This window comes from Grampus griseus (assembly GCF_964374135.1).
Source record: "Grampus griseus genome assembly, chromosome: 17".
In the NCBI taxonomy this organism is placed as follows: domain Eukaryota; kingdom Metazoa; phylum Chordata; class Mammalia; order Artiodactyla; family Delphinidae; genus Grampus; species Grampus griseus.
Window position 1 is genome coordinate 4,036,070 of NC_139011.1, and position 13,927 is coordinate 4,049,996.

A 13,927-nucleotide genomic window follows, 5' to 3' on the forward strand; every position below is an offset into this window, starting at 1 on the left:
AGAAGATAAAAGATCTAAATAGCTTCAGTGAAGCCAGCCTTGTGTAAGTGTTGGCCCTGTGTCAAAGTCTTAATAGAATTATCGCACCATCTTCTGCAAACACCCAGAAGAGATGACAGGCAAGATTACTGTTCAGAGGTTCTGCTAAGATTGAGATGGCTTTTTCCTCTCCTTGGGCTTTGGCTTCAGAAGCGAGCCTTCTCGGCGATACCTTGGAAAGAGTCACAGATATCCCCAATTCAACCTCTCAGTGTCCTATATGGACCCAGAAAAGGTGGCCTCGCCGTGGGAAAATTCATCTCTTGCTTTTATCATCCCGTGGGCCACAATCTCCGTGTTGGCTGTAAGCTGTCAGGCTGTCTCCTTCCTCCTATGTCCAATCAACCTGGCCAGCTCAAGCTTTTCTAGGCTGAGGTCAGGTAAATTCTAGCTTTTGTTCTCAATCTTTCCTAGCCACCTTCTCTAGTCATGATCCTGTGATGAATATTTTCAGCGACCCTCGTCGACATCCTCAGCTAACCGTCTTTATGGTCTGATAAGGTTTTAAGACCCAGGACATTCTCCTGGACTTGTTTTGAAAATTCTATGAATTTGAGATATGATGATCTAGGTAGATCCATGACTCCCTTGTTTTCCAGCCACAGACAACTCTCTGCACACCACTGTCTATTTGGGTTTCAAGGACACTAGGACCAGGATGAAGCTCAGACTCCTTTATGGCATTTGGCGTCTAGGTTGGCTTATCTTTTAAAGGGAAACAGATTTGGACACTGACATCCAGACTTATGCTCTCAGTCCCTAGTCACTCAAGTGTTCTCACAAAATAACAAAAGCAAACTCAGAGCAAATTGGTATTTGCCTGAGGGGAAGAGGGTTGGAGGGTGACAAAAGTGGGTGAAGGGCAGGGCCATGAAACAAACTTCCAGATATAATCATGGTGATGTAATATACAACATGGCAACTACAGTAATATTGTATTGCATATCTGAAAACGTCAAGAGGGAGTAAATCTTAAGTTTTCATTGCAAAGAAAGAAACACTTGTCACTTTGGTGATGGATGGTAACTACAGCTTACGGTGATCACTTCAGTGTATACAAATAATGATTTTGTATACCTCAAACTAATGTTATGTCAGTTCGATCTCAAAATTACAAAACCTTCTAAATGATTTTAGAAAGTAAAGCAACACTCAGTGACACTCAGAACAGGCTCATGCTACTAGAAGTAAGGAACTTCTAGTTAGGTAAACTGTTTTCTTCAGTAACACCAGAAATATGCTTGCCTTACTTAAGACCAAAATAAATAATTGCTGAAGTGGCTCTGGGATTTTTCCTAGCTCAAGTGATTTGATGTTCTGTGAAGTTCAGAAATAACTTGGAACTTTCCAAGCCTGGGACACAGAAGAGACTTGGCATTCCTGTTCTTTCAGAAGGTAGAGTCAGAATTGGGGTTCTGGCTCTCGTCTCTTTTTGTAGATGATCCTGGATTGAGGGGAGAAGGCTCTGGTCTGCTTCAGTGCTGTCCTGTATCTTGTGCTGCGCTCTAATGAGGGGTGGGGGTCATCTGTCAGGCTCCTCAACTATGTACAGTTGACCCAGGAGTCCGCTGGTCCCATCACCATCTGTCTCAGATGCGAAGATCTGCACTAGAGACACCAAAGCGATGGTGGCCTTTAGGAAGTGCAGTCCTCCACAAAAGAGCAAAAGGGCTGTGGGCGTGGCCTCCATCCATCCTAGGTTCTGGAGAGCAGCTGAAGACTCAAGGTGGCTGGGAGGACAGTAGCAGAAAGCCAAGCCCTGCCCGATGGCCCAGCAGCCTCAGCCAGAACTTGAGGACAGAAGATGCTCACAACAAAGGACAAGGGACAAAACAGGAGAGAAGGGGAGGGTGATCAATTTACTGCGGATGAATTATGCGTAGACATTTGAAGAGACTCTTCATGCTGATTTTACCACTGGAGAAGAACTGCGGCGCTGGACAACCCCACCATCAAGTGTGAGTGATCCCTGGTTTCAAAGACAGTCAGACATCGAAAGCAGAGCCGACTGCCAACTCCTTAAGGGAAGGGCAATTGCAGCCACACGAACAGCCTCAAGCTTGGACTCGAGAACACTTCCCCAAAGAAGCCAGGACAAAGAGAACACCCATCGCTCGATCACAAACCAGTATTCTCCTTCAAGCCTTCGAGAACCTATTTCCTGGCACGGCTATCAGGGAAGGACTGGCTAGACAAACAGGCATCCCAGAACCCAGATACGTCTTTAGAACCAGCGAGGTGGGCACCAGGAGAGCAGAAGTGGGCCCATGAGTGCCTTGGCTGGGGGCCCAGTCCCAGGTCTCGCGGGACTGTCCCTTTGGACCAAAGCATCCTGTCCACTGGTCCCAGCAGCCTTCCCCTGCCTGCCCACCATCATCTCGGGAACATCCAATCATTTGCTCAGCAGCTCCTCTCTCCCCAACCTTCTTTCGAGTTCCTCTGGGGGCGATGGGGGCCAGTCACCAGGGAGCGGGGTGGTCCAGCCTACCTGTGCCAGAGGAGAGAACTCAACCTCCTCAGACACTTAGGAGGAGTCACTCATCAAAGTCACAGATTGACCCCGGAAGGGGGCTCATCCCTTCACTCCTCTGGTGTCCACAACAAGGAAAATGCCAGGAGCGCAACTAGCACACTGGCCTGGCAGCACTGCCCCCTGTCCCAGCCTGACCCTGAGCATCCCCAGCAACAGGTGCAACACCTGGTCAGCCAGGCACATCCCACACTAGGCCAAGGTGGGGCCAGAGGGGAGGGGACAGGGGAAGGGGCAATTCTGCAGCCTGAACACACGGACACACGGATGGTAGCAGCACTAGGCCAAGGTGGGGCCAGAGGGGAGGGGACAGGGGAAGGGGCAATTCTGCAGGCTGAACACACGGACACACGGGTGGTAGCAGCACGCACCATCGGCCGAAGAGCTGTTGCCTCTGTCGCTGGGCCAACAGCACCAGCGTCTGCAGAAACTTGAATTTAGCCCCTTAGATGATCTCCTGTCAACCACGAAGACCCAGGAAGAGGCCTCGTCTCTCTTCTGCATGAGGAATGGCAAGAAGAGGACTTTCCAGGACCACCGGAGGCATCCCCCCAGCAAGGAGAATTTCAGGCTTCTCTCGACAAACTGCAGAGCTCACTAGGGCCTCAGCTTGAACAGAAGGGCATCAGCTTTCTCCCCACCCTTTTAGGTCTCTTTTCCTGGGATGCAGAGTCAGACTGACAAAGGGACAAGGAAACCCAGCATGCTGGAGTCCAAGACAAAGGCAAGAACACTCCCAGAGGGAGTGCTTCCTTTGTCCTGCAGGTGGCTCTTTCTCCGCTCCCTGATTGTTGCCAAGCTCAGATGGCCTCTAGAGCCACCATGGGTACCAGGCAGTGGACACCCTCCCTGACGAATGAATGAACCGGAGCATTCTCAGGACACACGTCACCCCCTCCCTGCCATTACCACACCTCAGCCATCTGGACCACCCCAGAACTGAAACCAGAACCAATCATAGGTCTAAGGACTCATCCACATGGGTTTCCCTTCTGGCAAGATCAGAAGTCAAGCCTGAAGTTAGGCTGGTGTATAGAAGAGGGGGATGCCCCATGTCTCGAACATGGGAGTTCAGGAACAGGTCTGTATCCCAGCTGTGAGTACTGGACCCGGCAGTGGAAGCAGCTCCTTTCTTCATCTATCAATGGTTAATTCAAAGGTTAAGTCCATAATATTGTGGAATCTTCCAATCTTGGAGCATTAAAACAAACAGAAGATAGCAGAGGACGGTATGGTAGCAGCTCCAAGAAATCGCTGAGGACAGTATGAATCTGGCACTTTCCATAGTGGTAGCATCTTTGGATGTATGGGCACGCCTGTTTACCCACCATCTTCCCTCGTGTTTTATGAAGTATAAGTTGTCTAAGCCTCTTGGTGGTCTTCTTTCAACTGTCTCCTCCCTTTTTTTTTTTTTCACGGTACGCGGGCCTCTCACCGTTGTGGCCTCTCCCGTTGCGGAGCACAGGCTCCGGACGCGCAGCCTCAGCGGCCATGGCTCACGGGCCCAGCCGGTCCGCGGCATGTGGGATCTTCCCGGACCAGGGCACGAACCCACGTCCCCTGCATTGGCAAGCGGACTCTCAACCACTGTGCCACCAGGGAAGCCCCCCGCCTTTTATTTAAATTAATTTATTTTTGGCTGCGTTGGGTCTTCGTTGCTGAGTGCGGGCCTTCTTGTTGTGGCCGGGGGGGCTACTCTTCGTTGCGGTGTGCGGGCTTCTCATTGCAGTGGCTTCTCTTGCTGCAGAGCACGGGCTCTAGGCATGCGGGCTTCAGTAGTTGTGGTTTGCGGGCTCTAGAGCGCAGGCTCCGTAGTTGTGGTGCATGGACTGGACTTAGTTGCTCCGCGGCATGTGGGATCCTCTCGGACCAGGGCTTGAACCTGTGTCCCCTGCATTGTCAGGTGGATTCCTAACCACTGCGCCACGAGGGAAGTCCCTCCCTCCTTTTCAAGTGCTAACTTTGAAAGATACATCCTGGATTATCAAGCTATGTGGCTTTCCATTGGTGTAATAACAACAATCTTTGTAAACTTGAAATTGTTCTTCAGATATAAACAAGCTAACTCCTTGAACCAGGGTGTTACCTTAATTCCAGGTTGTCTGAGAAATGAAATCACAACCTCTGAGTTTGTTCCTAGAGAAATGTCAGGACATTATTGCCCCTCTATACCTTCTACAATCTCTTCTCCCACTTTTCTCTTAAAATTGCCACCCACCCCCCAGCATCTTTGGCAGACGCCAGCTCTATGGCAGGGAGACACCTTAGAAGTCCTTCCACCCCACCCTTGGGGATCTACTATCAATGTTACCATGTATGGAGATGACCTTCTGAAAGTTTAGCTTTGTAAAGCTTCTTTCGTGACCAAGCTACAGGCCAGGCATACACTATTCACTAACTTTCACCACTCTCAATTTGTCTAGACTTTAGAGATTTGAAGTTGTAAAGGACATTCAAGAGGCAGCTACCACATGTGCCCAAGTGAGCTGTTAGGCTTTCAGTGGTACGGGAGATTCTTGCATGAACTGCCCGGAGGAAGAGACAGCGGGAGAACTAGCTCCATAGGATTTAGACCTTGAGACAAAAAGGGGAGTGATTATCAGAGGGGGTCTCTCCCATATCAAAGTCACAGGTTCCGTCCTGGACTCTGCAATGTTCCTTCTTTTATTATCCCTATTTCCAGGGAAATTTCCTGAAATTCTAAGTTAATAGAAAAAGGAATTTAAGCTGAGACGTACAATCCTGGCCTCGTAGAAATCACATCCATTTCCAGGCCTTCCCTGGTCATAAAACCCAGTGGGCCTCTGTCCTTAAGGTGGGTTGTGGCAAAGGACATCTTAAATCCACCTGCTGAATTTAATGTCCCACAGCCCAGTGCTAGGGGTCTGGGTTCCTCCTGGGCCCCACTCAACACCCAGCTTCCCTTTCTGCCTCATGGATTTCTTTGATTCCAGGTCTCTCATCTAAATGTCCATCTTCCATCTCCAAACTTGAGCGTTTACGTTTCCTAACCCATCAGGCTAGATTCCTACTTGCCAAGTCATTCATTACCTTTACTCCTTGTTTTCCCCCCGCAAAAAAAATACACGAGTTTTCTATGATCTCATTGAGTCACTGAATCAAGCAACTATCAAGTCCCACATTACCTTTGGACTTAAAATTATAGTATATACAGTAGTACATTTCTCTGATGTTAAATTTAGGAGTTAGGAGTCTACTTACATGAAATCCAGATATCCTCACTGAGGAAGAACCCTCTTGGGCACCTGCCTGCTGCTGCCCCTCCTGTGGGCCCCCAAGGCACCTTTGAAGAACATCAGGGCTCCAAGAAATAAGGTTTGAAAGCTTCTGAGATGCTCCACATCTTCTTATAAACGTAACAAGCTGAAAAAATGTTATTTACAATAATTCATAAATTAGGTGAACTGACCATACACCATCTTCAGTAAGTTATTTTAAAAAAAAGAAGCACTGATTAACTTTTGGTTTCTTTATCCTATGATTAGCATAGGTGTGAGTATCGCTTAAACTTCTAAGTCATTTAGTTGTGAGTAGTTTTGCTTTGTTTTATCTCTACAGGTTATTTTGTTCCTTTATATTTTATTACTGGTGTTTGATTTAATTCACTGTGATCAGAACCTATTGGCTGTATCTTGGATATTTCAAACTTGTTGAGATTTATTTGTGATCTAGTACCTGGTCAAAATTCTAAATGTTTCATATGCATATAAAAATAATTTTTAGATTAGGTATACTAATGCACTATCCTTTCTGTATATTTTATTAAGTTGTGTCAGTCTGAGAGAAGAATTTAAAACCCTGAATGAGAGGACCTTCAAGATGGCAAAGGAATAAGACGCGGAGATCACCTTCCTCCCCACAAATACATCAAAAATACATCTACGTGTGGACAACTCCTACAGAACACCTCCTGAACGCTGGCAGAAGACCTCAGACTTCCCAAAAGGCAAGAAAATCCCCATGTACCTGGCCATGGGGCTGACAGGGTCTTGGTGCTCTGGCCTGGTGTCAAGCCTGAGCCTCTGAGGTGGGAGAGCCGAGTTCAGGATATAGGACCACCAGAGACCTCCCAGCTCCATGTAATATCAATCGATGAGAGCTCTCCCAGAGATTTCCGTCTCAACGCCAAGATCCAGGTCCACCCAATGGCCAGCAAGCTCCAGTGCTGGACGCCCCATGCCAATCAACTAGCAAGATAGGAACACAACCCCATCCATTAGCAGAGAGGCTGCCTAAAACCATACTAAGTTCACAGACACCCCAAAACACATCACTGGACACGGCCCTGCCCACAAGAAAGACAAGATACAGCCCCACCAACCAGAACACAGGTACCAGTCCCCTCCACCAGGAAGCCTACACAAGCCACTGAACCAACCTCACCCACTGGGGGCAAACACCAAAAACAACAGGAACTACGAACCTGCAGCCTGTGAAAAGGAGACCCCAAACACAGTAGGTTAAACAAAATGAGAAGATAGAGAAATACACAGCAGATGAGGGAGCAAGGTGAAAACCCACCAGACCAAACAAATGAAGAGGAAATAGGCAGTCTACCTGAAAGAGAATTCAGAGTAATCATAGTACAGATGATGCAAAATTCTGGAAACAGAATGGAGAAAATAACAGAAACACTTAACAAGAACCTAGAAGAACTGAAGAGCAAACAAACCAGTGATGAACAACACAATGAAAGAAATTAAAAATTCTCTAGAAGGAATCAATAGCAGGATAACTGAGGCAGAAGAACGGATAAGTGACCTGGAAGATAAAATAGGGGAAATAACTACTGCAGGTCAGAATAAAGAAAAAAGAATGAAAAGAATTGAGTACAGTCTCAGAGACCTCTGGAACAACACTAAATGCACCAATATTCAAATTATAGGGGTCCCAGAAGAAGAAGAGAAAAAGAAAGGGTCTGAGAAAATATCTGAAGAGATTATAGTTGAAAACTTCCCACATGGGAAATGAAATAGTCAATCAAGTCCAGGAAGTGCAGAGAGTCCCATACAGGATAAATCCAAGGAGAAACATGCCAAGACACATATTAATCAAACTATCAAAAATTAAATACAAAGAAAAAATATTAAAACCAGCAAGGGAAAAGCAACAAATAACACAAGGGAATCCCCATAAGATTAACAGCTGATCTTTTTAGCAGAAACTCAGCAAGCCAGAAGGGAGTGGCAAGACATATATAAAGTAATGAAAGGGAAAAACCTACAACCAAGATGACTCTACCCAGCAAGGATCTCATTCAGATTTGACAGAGAAATTAAAACCTTTACAGACGTGCAAAGTTAAGAGAATTCAGCACCACCATACCAGCTTTACAACAAATGCTAAAGGAACTTCTCTAGGCAGGAAACACAAGAGAAGGAAAACACCTACAAAAACAAACCCAAAACAATTAAGAAAATGGCAATAGGAACATACATATCGATATTTAGTTACCTTAAACGTAAACGGATTAAATGCTCCATCCAAAAGACACAGACTGGCTGAATGGATACAAAAACAAGACCCATATATATGCTGTCTACAAGAGACCCACTTCAGACCTAGGGACACATACAGACTGAAAGTGAGGGGATGGAAAAAGATACTCTGTGCAAATGGAAATCAAAAGAAAGCTGCAGTAGCAATTGTCATATCAGACAAAACAGACTTTAAAATAAAGACTATTATAAGAGACAAAGAAGGACACTACATAACGATCAAGGGATCAATCCAAGAAGAAGATATAACAATTCTAAATATTTATGCACCCAACATAGGAGCACCTCAATACATAAGGCAAATGGTAACAGCCATAAAAGGGGAAATCAACAGTAACACAATCGTAGTAGGGGACATTAACACCCCACTTACACCAATGGACAGATCATCCAAAATGAAAATAAATAAGGAAACACAAGCTTTAAGTGACACATTAAACAAGATGGACTTGATATTTATAGGACATTCCATGCAAAAACAACAGAATACTCTTCTCAAGTGTTCATGGAACATTGGATAGGATAGATCCAATCTTCTAGGATAGATCATATCTTGGGTCACAAATCAAGCCTTGGTAAATTTAAGAAAATTGAAATCGTATCAAGTATCTTTTCTGACTACAATGTTATAAGACTACATATCAATTACAGGAAAAAAACATGTAAAAAATGCAAACACATGGAGGCTAAACAATACGCTACTGAATAACCAAGAGACTACTGAAGAAATTAAAGAGGAAATCGAAAAGTACCTAGAAACAAATGACAACGAAAGCACAATGACCCAAAACCTATGGGATGCAGCAAGATCAGTTCTAAGAGGGAAGTTTATAGCAAGAAACAAGAAAAATTCCAAATAAACAACCTAACCTTACACCTAAAGCAATTAGAGAAGGAAGAAGGAAAAAAACCCCAAAGTTAGCAGAAGGAAAGAAATCATAAAGATCAGATCAGAAATAAATGAAAATAAATGAAGGAAACAATAGCAAAGATCAATAAAACTAAAAGCTGTTTCTTTGAGAAGATAAACAAAATCGATAAACCATTAGTCAGACTCATCAAGAAAAAAAGGGAGAAGACTCAAATCGATAGAATTAGAAATGAAAAAGGAGAGGTAACAACTGACACTGCAGAAATACAAAGGATCATGAGAGATTACTACAAGCAACTCTATGCCAATAAAATGGACAACCTGGAAGAAATGGACACATTCTTAGAAAAGCAGAACCTTTCGAGACTGAACCAGGAAGAAACAGAAAATATAAACAGACCAATCACAAGCACTAAAATTGAAACTGTGATTAAAAATCTTCCAACAAACAAAAGCCCAGGACCAGATGGCTTCACAGGCAAATTCTATCAAACATTTAGAGAAGAGCTAACACCTGTCCTTCTCAAACTCTTCCAAAAGATAGCAGAGGGAGGAACACTCCCAAACTCATTCTGCAAGGCCACCCTGATACCAAAAGGTATCACCCTGATACCAAAACCAGACAGAGAGGTCACAAAAAAAGAAAACTACAGGCCAATATCACTGATGAACATAGATGCAAAAATCCTCAACAAAATAATAGCAAACAGATCCAACAGCACATTAAAAGGATCATACACCATGATCAATGGGGTTTATCCCAGGAATGCAAGGATTCTTCAATATATGCAAATCAATCAATGTGATACACCATATTACAGATTAAAGAATAAAAACTATATGATCATCTCAATAGATGCAGAAAAAGTTTTTGACAAAATTCAACACCCATTTTTGATAAAAACTCTCCAGAAAGTAGACATAGAGGGAACTTACCTCAGCATAATAAAGGCCATATATGACAAACCCACAGCCAACATCATTCTCAATGGTAAAAAAACTGAAACCATTTCCTCTAAGATCAGGAACAAGACAAGGTTGCCCACTCTCACCACTATTATTCAACATAGTTTTGGAAGTTTTAGCCACAGTGCTCAGAGAAGAAATAAAAGGAATCCAAATCAGAAAAGAAGTAAAAATGTCACTGTTTGCAGATGACATGATACTATACATAGAGAATCTTAAAGACTCTACCAGAAAACTACTAGAGCTAATCAATGAATTTGGTAAAGTGTCAGGATACAAAATTAATGCACAGAAATCTCTTGCATTCCTATACACTAATGATGAAAAATATGAAAGTGAAATTACGGAATAAACCTACCTAAGGAGACAAAAGACCCGTATGCAGAAAATTATAAGACACTGATGAAAGAAATTAAAGATGATACAAACAGATGGAGAGATATACCATGTTATTGGATTGGAAGAATCAACATTGTGAAAATGACTCTACTACCCCAAGCAATCTACAGATTCAATGCAATCCCCTATCAAACTACCAATGGCATTTTTCACAGAACTAGAACAAAAAATTTCACAATTTGTATGCAAACACAAAAGACCCCGAATAGCCAAAGCAACCTTGAGAAAGAAAAACGGAGCTGGAGGAATCAGACTCCCTGACTTCAGACTATACTACAAAGCTACAGTAATCAAGACACTGGATTGACAGTGTGGTCTGGCACAAAATGGTCCTGGCTCAAAAACAGAAATATAGATCAATGGAATAGGATAGAAAGCCCAGAGATAAACCCACGCACATATGGTCACCTTATCTTTGATAAAGGAGGCAGGAATATAAAATGGAGGAAAGACAGCCTCTTCAAAAAGTGGTGCTGGGAAAACTGGACAGGTACATGTAAAAGAATGAAATTAGAACACTCCCTAACACCATACACAAAAATAAGCTCAAAATGGATTAAAGACCTAAATGTAAGGCCAGAAACTATCAAACTCTTAGAGGAAAACATAGGCAGAACACTCTCTGACATAAATCACAGCCAGATCCTTTTTGACCCACCTCCTAGAGAAATGGAAATAAAAACAAAAATAAACAAATGGGAACTAATGAAACCTAAAAGCTTTTGCATAGCAAAGGAAACCATAAACAAGACGAAAAGACAACCCTCAGAATGGGAGAAAATATTCGTAAATGAAGCAACTGACAAAGGATTAATCTCCAAAATATGCAAGCAGCTCATGCAGCTGAATGTCAAAAAACAAACAACCCAATCCAAAAATGGGCAGAAGACCTAAATAGACATTTCTCCAAAGAAGATACACAGACTGCCAACAAACGCATGACGGGATGCTCAACATCACTGATCATCAGAGAAATGAAAATCAAAACTACAAGGAGGTATCACCTCACACCAGTCAGAATGGCCATCATCAAAAAATCCACAAACAGGGCTTCCCTGGTGGCGCAGTGGTTGAGAGTCCGCCTGCCCATGCAGGGGACGCAGGTTTGTGCCCCGGTCTGGGAAGATCCCACATGCCGCGGAGCGGCTGGGACCGTGAGCCATGGCCACTGAGCCTGCGCGTCCAGAGCCTGTGCTCCGCAACGGGAAAGGCCACAGCAGTGAGAGGCCCACGTACCTCAAAAAAAAAAAAAAACAATCCACAAACAATAAATGCTGGAGAGGGTGTGGAGAAAAGACAACCCTCTTGCACTGTTGGTGGGAATATAAATTGATACAGCCACTATGGAGAACAGTACAGAGGTTCCTTAAAAAACTAAAAATAGAACTACCTTATGATCCAGCAATCCCACTACTGGGCATATACCCTGAGAAAACCAATATTCAAAAAGAGACATGTCCCACAATGTTTATTGCAGCACTATTTACAATAGCCAGGACATGGAAGCAACCTAGGTGTCCATCGACAGATGAATGGATAAAGAAGATGTGGCACATATATACAATGGAATATTACTCAGCCATTAAGGAAATGAAATTGAACTATTTGTAGTGAGGTGAATGGATCTAGAGTCTGTCATACAGAGTGAAGTAAGTCAGAAAGTGAAAAACAAATACCGTATGCTAACACGTATATATGGAATCTAAAAAAAAAAAAGGTTCTGATGAACATAGGGGCAGGACAGGAATAAAGATGCAGATGTAGAGAATGGACTTGAGGACACGGGAAGGGGGAAGTGTAAGCTGGAAGGAAGTGGGAGAGACGTTGAGATATATACACTACCAAATGTAAAATAGCTAGCTAGTGGGAAGCAGCCGCATAGCACAGGGAGATCAGCTCAGTGCTTTGTGACCACTTAGAGGGGTGGGATAGGGAGCGTGGGATAGAGACGCAAGAAGGAGGGGGTATGGAGATATGTGTATACGTATGGCTGATTCCTTTGTTATACAGCAGAAACTAACACAACATTGTAAAGCAATTATACTCCAATAAAGGTGTTTAAAAAAATTAAAAATGAAAAATCCCTCAGTGTGTCCTAAAGGTGGTCTGCAGTAGCAGAATGCCTAGTCTTTTATTCTGAGTATATATCAAGGGCTTATTTGATATATTCACTATTTTAAACAAATATATGTGTTCAACAAGATTGGCCAAACCTTTTTATTGTGTGCTCACCCTGTATCAGGGGGTGATGGTCAAAACTGAACAAGAAAAATAAACTGCCAAGAGAGATCTTCCATTGCAGGAGGAAAAACTGAGTCACGAAGAGAAAACCATAACACAGTTGATGATCTCAGAGAGAGGGAGGAAGTGGGGGCCGTGGGATGGGAGGATGATTCACAATGTGCTAGAGGAACGTAGCGGAGCATAGGCAGGGGAATCCATTACTGTCTTATGCCTTGGAGGAAAAAGAGGTCATTGTGGTAGCTTCCGGGAGGAGGTGACACGGATTTGAATTTAAAGCAGGAGTAGGAGACAGATTCATAGTAATAGCCTCTTTGAGGAATGAGGGAGAGCAATTAAACTGCAGAGGAGAGCATGTCACTTCAGCCTTACTTCCCTTAGAAAAGTATTTTAATTTCATATATGAAAATTATCAAAGTTCAAAAAAGGAAGATTCATTAAGAGAATTAAAAACCAAGCCACAGTTTGGGAGAAGATAAGCAAACACCCAAGTTAAAAAATAATTGGCAAAGACCTGAACAGACACCTTACCAAAGATGATATACAGATGGCAAATAAGCATATAAAAAAAGATGCTAAATATCATATGTCATTAGGAAATTGCAAAGGAAAACAACGAGATACCACTACGAACATATTTGAATGGCTAAAATTGAAAAAATTGACAATACCAAGTGCTGACAGGGATGCAAAGCGAAAGGAACTCTCATTCCTTGTTGGTGGAAATGGAAACGGTACAGCCATTCTGGAAGACAGCTTGGCAGTTTTTTACAAAGCTAAACAGAGTCTTATGATTCAGCACTTGTTCTCCTAGTTATTTTTCCAAGTGACTTGGATACTTAGGTCCACACAAAAACCTAGACACAGAGGTTTAAAATCAAATAATAATTAATATTTATTGAGTGCTTTCTACATGCCAGACACTTGGCTCTAATTTCCCTCATTTTTATAGTTAAAGATGACTTCTCAGAGAACTGAACTCACATAACTTGCCCAACATCAACCACGCAGGAAGCAAAGCTAGATCAGAACCACAGGAGTCTAACTTCAGATGCCATGTTTTCAGTCACAGTGCATTTCTGTCCCCAACTCTAAAAGAAGGGAAAATATCCTACAATAAAATGCAGCATCGAAATTCATTAATTCCAGGAATATTTTAACTTTTCATCAGTGGAGTACTGTGAGAATACCTTTGGGGACAGACAGAAGTGGGTCCAAGTTCTGGTTCTGCCATATACCAGCTCTGGAAAAGGTACTGAAACTCCGTAAGCTTCTGGTATTTTAGCTGATAGATACTTTATTAGGATGAAATGTGGTAAGATACATAAAATGTCTAGCACCTAGTGCTAGACACCAACTTTT